The sequence below is a fragment of the Muntiacus reevesi genome, chromosome 9 (genome assembly GCF_963930625.1).
Source record: "Muntiacus reevesi chromosome 9, mMunRee1.1, whole genome shotgun sequence".
NCBI classification, from domain to species: domain Eukaryota; kingdom Metazoa; phylum Chordata; class Mammalia; order Artiodactyla; family Cervidae; genus Muntiacus; species Muntiacus reevesi.
In genome coordinates this window covers 8,209,827-8,215,157 of record NC_089257.1, presented here as the reverse complement: position 1 = coordinate 8,215,157, position 5,331 = coordinate 8,209,827, and the positions used below count along the sequence as shown (strand labels likewise).

General features: G+C 32.6%; 1 pseudogene; it reads left to right on the top strand.

Moving 5' to 3' along the window:
- LOC136175468 (olfactory receptor 4P4-like) lies at window positions 1-5,030 on the top strand (annotated as a pseudogene).
- The last annotated feature ends 301 nt before the right edge of the window (window positions 5,031-5,331 follow it).

The window sequence follows — 5,331 nt, the reverse complement described above, 5'->3', positions numbered from 1 at the left end:
ATGCGTTTGATTCTTGGAATGCACATGAGCGGTTCTCTTTGTCTTATGTCATCTCAGGCTTTCCTGAAAGCTACTTTAGTTTCCCTCCCAGCCTTCAGAAAACTGGATGAAGACAGAGCAGAGTTTTCTGAAATGCCTTGTCTACAGCATGTGAGCCCCCAAGTGAATACTATCTGAGGCAAGATAAGATAAATTTGGAAAGTAAACAACCAGAGGAACAGGGACATTACCCTGGACAGTGGCTTGACAGTCTTTGCTTTGGATATGTTTACAAACACCTTTGGGAATATAATTGCTTAGAGCTTTCAAAGACATTCATTTTTGCTTAGTTGTTTAGTTTATATTCTGTCCTTCCCAACCAAATTTTCTTCAGGCATAGGTATAAAAGAGATGATACCCAGGACCTAACTGTGATTTCCTGAGGGATAAAGACACACTTCTTTCATTACTGATAATTTTAGTGAATATTTTAATCCTGCTTCCCTTGTAAACCTGTGGAAAATTTAAGATGTATTGATTTTCCAAAATATTTTACAGATATGTTTGAATTACTGGTTTTTATTCTCTGTATTAACTTCAGATTTTTTATACAAGGAACAAATTGACAGAGTAAGTATCTGGGGGAGGAATTTTCTAGTTGCATCCTAGAACTAACCTGACAGCCACTCAGGTCTGATGTCTGTGGCACTGGTTTGGGTACTGTCCCACAGCCATGTGCTAGCTTGATTCAATGCTGTATGTTTGTTTGATATAGTTTCTTTCTAAAAGCTATTACTTCTCTTGTAGTGTGATAATTTAATTACTATATTAGCGTCACAGCATGTTTAATTTTAATCATGTGTCATTTAAAAGGAAAGTTCTCTTTAATAACGGAATTAACACATTCTCGAGTTGGCAATGCATTTCATTGCGCCTCATCACCTACTTGTGTGCATTTTCCCTTGTTACTTTTAAGATAAGACCAAATTTCAACTTGAATATCCATAAATATGAGTAATTCTCCATTTAAAGCATCTGCCATTTTAACATAGACTAGTTTCATCTAGATCAATAAAAAGTTTGTAACATGCAATGTTTTAATAAAACAAGAGAAAATTTAAGTATATTCTGGGGAATGTAAGTTAAATATGAGAGGGCCTGTTCTTATGCTGACAGCATAATGAACAGCAAAGATATTTTCCAAATGAAGAAATAAGGTAATTTTGGAGAAATTTTTTCATGATACAAGGAAAGTCAGACGATTGATAGGTGTTAAAAACTGCCTTAAAGTAACCAACCAAAATTTCAAAAATCATTGAAAGTTTTTCATCACCATATTGTTGAAATTGATGCTTATGTGATTGTACTTGTTAAAATTATGTGGGATGTTTTTCTTTTTGTTAAACTTTTATGTAGGCATGACAGTTTCTTTGACAGCTAAACGACTTATTCAAACAAAAATGAGTGTTAAAAAGAAGTGTGTTATGAACCATATATATCACTGGGTATTTTATATTCTTCATCAAATTTCTGAATTAGGTAATAATTTCTTAATTCTAAGATAAATGCAATGAGACTTTCAAACATGTTAAACCATTAACCTGAGAATCACACTGGTTAGTTAATTTAGCACTCCTCAACTTTCCCAGAACTTGCTGTCGTTACTTGAACCATCTGTTTACTGGGAGCCTGGTATTCTTTATTTAATCCATTGTGTCTTCAGATTTTGTATAGATTTCCTTACTATGTCATGTTCAAAATGTTGTTTTATGACAATATTTTGTCCTCACCTGACTTTTCACATTTCCTTTTACCTCTGTTAACAGCATTCATTACATTATAACAGCTCAGAATGTAGGATGTTGTTTTAATCTATTATTGATTAAATGTGTTTCTTTTAAATACATAATATTTTTTACAAGCTCAAATACTCAGAAAGACACACTGGACGTTCATTAACCCGATATTTGCATGTTACTTTCTGCTCACATGAGGATTCCTAATTGAGATTTCATTATTTTCATTGCTGCTCTTTGTGATATCTTCTTCCCCATTCATCTCAACTCTCCTGTTTAACCTCAGATTAAAAAAGAATCAGTGCTTTTGTCTGTTCTCATTTTAGTGAATTACTTTCCAATTCTGAGGAATTATTTTAACTCTCTATCTAGGTCTCTTCTAAAGTCAGAGATTCAGGTTAATGAAGCTATTTCTCTCTAATTTATTTATTTATTTTTGTCTACTTCTATAATACATTTATTTAAATCAATTTTATATAAATGCTTTTATTTGACATATCAATATTATTCCACCTCACAAACAAAAAAATCTACATATCAATTGCAATTATGTAGAAGACATTATTCTACAATATCTGAAATCCCCCACCCAAAAGTCTTTTAAATGTACTGCAACCCCTGCAAAAAAACCTTTTAAATTCTTTTGAGTTAATGCTAATTGATGAACAATGTGTGACTGATACTTTGTTCTGGTAAAACAGGTTGGAAGCTTTATAGTGAGAGTGAAAACAAAGTAGGATAATGAGAAAATTTAACCTCTGTGATATTGCAGTTTTGAATAATAGTTTCAAATAGAAATGGTGTCATACAGGCCATTTAAAATGCTATCTGTTAACTATTTGCCATCTAAAATCATCGCCGAGACTATAAATAACATTAATAATAATTTTGTGAAGACCTAGACTCAACAGTTATTAAATATGAAAATCATGCACTTGCTATAAAAGCGTTCATTCTCTGTTTGCTTTTTTTTTTTTCTTTTAAATAGACATTTGGGGGCCTGGATATGACTGTCAAGCACTAAAAGGGTGCTAAATTTTGCAAACCCACTGTGGACAAATAATTCCTCATCAGTGGTTAAAATAACATCTAGAAGTAAACTTGTTCTATCTTGCACTTATTTTACACTGATTAAATAGTGTCTAAAGATTATCCCTCAGTTACAAAAGATGAAAATCTATAAACATTTCATTAATTCTTTACTGCAACACATGCCACTGAGGGATAACTAGACCAAAAGTTGTTATATCATCTTTATTTAACAGTAGCTTTTTTTTGCATGAAGTTTCCAGGAAGAAACTCTTGAGCAACTTTACAACATTTATTGTTCTTAACCAATATCCAAAACAAACTTCAATATCAATATATATTTTTTTAATTTTCTTAACACATGAAATATAAATATGAGAAATAAATTAATTTGTAGATTTTTGCAATTTAAGTCATAGTGTATAAATAAAATATAAATTATAATGTAAATCTTATTGTATCTTTCTCAAAAGTTCTTTGTCTTTTGTTGTAACAACAATCACATTGATTTACCACGACCTATTAACTGTGTTTGATCACAGACTATGTGTACACGCTGACTTGTGTCCAACTCTTTAAGACGCTATGGGCTGTTGCCTTCCAGGCTCCTCTGTCCATGGGATTTTCCAGGCAAGAATACTGGAGTGGCTGCCATTCCCTCTTCCAGGGGATCTTCCGGACCCAGTGATCAAACCAGTGTCTCCTACTTTGAGGCAGATTCTTTACCACTTGAACCATCACAGAAACCTTAGGATGCTCTATTTAAGTTAATGTTCAGCAGTTCAAGTTGGGATTTTAAATAAATTTGTGTTTCTTTTGGATTCATCCCAGATAATTCAGGGAATTTAGTTAGATAATTTTAAAAGAAGGAAAGTTGCCTTCATGTATATGGCCACAAGAATTGAAAAATATACAAAAGAATATTTTCTTGCCTTGGGACAATTAGCCTTCTTTGTTTTGTAAAATATTTTATTAGCAACAATTAACTTTTTTATTTTCAAAATAATGTTTAAATATTTAAAATCTTTACAAGTAATTGGGTAAATCATATAATCATTTTCATTATAAATTGTTTTGCAATAGATGTATAAAGTAAGTTAGATTAAAAACATTTACTAAATCAATAATTAATATTAAGGTTTCATTCATGTAAATGTATTATTGGTAAAGTTTATATTATTGTGCTCATATTCACCCAAGCATATGTTTTCTTTTTTTCAGAAACATAAGTCATTTGTGTATAACCTACACTAAACTCAAAAGGAAAACCAGAGAAACATATCAGAATTCATTCTTCTAGGACTTTCATATGACCAGAATATACAAATATTTTGCTTTGTGTTTTTCTTATTCTGTTATCTTGTCTTGTTGGTAGGAAACCTTCTGATCCTCTTCTCCATTCAATGCAGTTCTCTTTTTAACCAACCAATGTACTATTTCCTTAGCCACTTATCCCTCATAGACATCTGCTATACCTCCAGCGTGACACCCAAATTAATTGGAGATCTGCTAGTAGAGAGAAAGACTATTTCCTATGGTGACTGAATGCTACAGGTTCTTATCATGCACTTCTTTGGAGGTACTGAGATCTTTATTCTTACTGCCATGGCTTTTGACCGCTATGTTGCCATCTGCAAGCCTCTCCACTATGTGATTATCATGAACAGAACAAGATGCAATCTTCTCCTCTTAGCTGCCTGGGCTGGTGGAGCCATCCATTCCTTTCCTCAATTTTTTATGGCAATCGGTTTGCCTTTCTGTGGTCCTAATGAAATTGATCACTATTTCTGTGATATTTTTCCATTGCTAAAAATTGCATGTACTGACACCTACATCACTGGTGTGCTTGTGATTGCCTTTTCAGGAATGGTTGCCTTAGTTACATTTGCTGTCTTGTTTGTTTCTTATGGCGTTATATTATTCACTTTAAAAAATCGTTCAGCTGAAGGAAGACACAAAGCTGTCTCTACCTGTGGGTCTCATATCACTGTGGTCATCTTATTTTTTGTACCTGTTATCTTCATCTATCTTAGACCTCCCACTACTTTCCCTGAGGATAAGGTATTTGCACTATTTTACACCATCATTGCCCCCATGTTCAATCCCTTAATCTATACTCTAAGAAATGAAGAGATGAAAAATACTTTGAAAAAATTTAGTATCAAACTTTGTTTTCAAAGGAAGCACACCTTTAAGGAACAATTTGTGCAGCAAAGAGATATTTAGAGTAGCATCTATTTTAATGTGGTTCCTGTGAGTCAACTCTCTTGGTGCCCTACAGAAAATGATAATAATAATACAAAGATAGAATCAATAATTCAGATCACTGTAAACAAGGTTACTTGCTTTTCACCTAATAACATAATTTTAACACCATTTCCAATATTAATTTAGGAGTTTTTGTATAATAAAATTACTTTCCTAAATTGATAAGTAAGTGGCTAGTCATTGTATCCAGAATCAAAGCCCAGTCCTGTAAAAATGAAAAGTTCAAGTCACTCAGTTGTGTCTGACTCTGGGTAGCCTT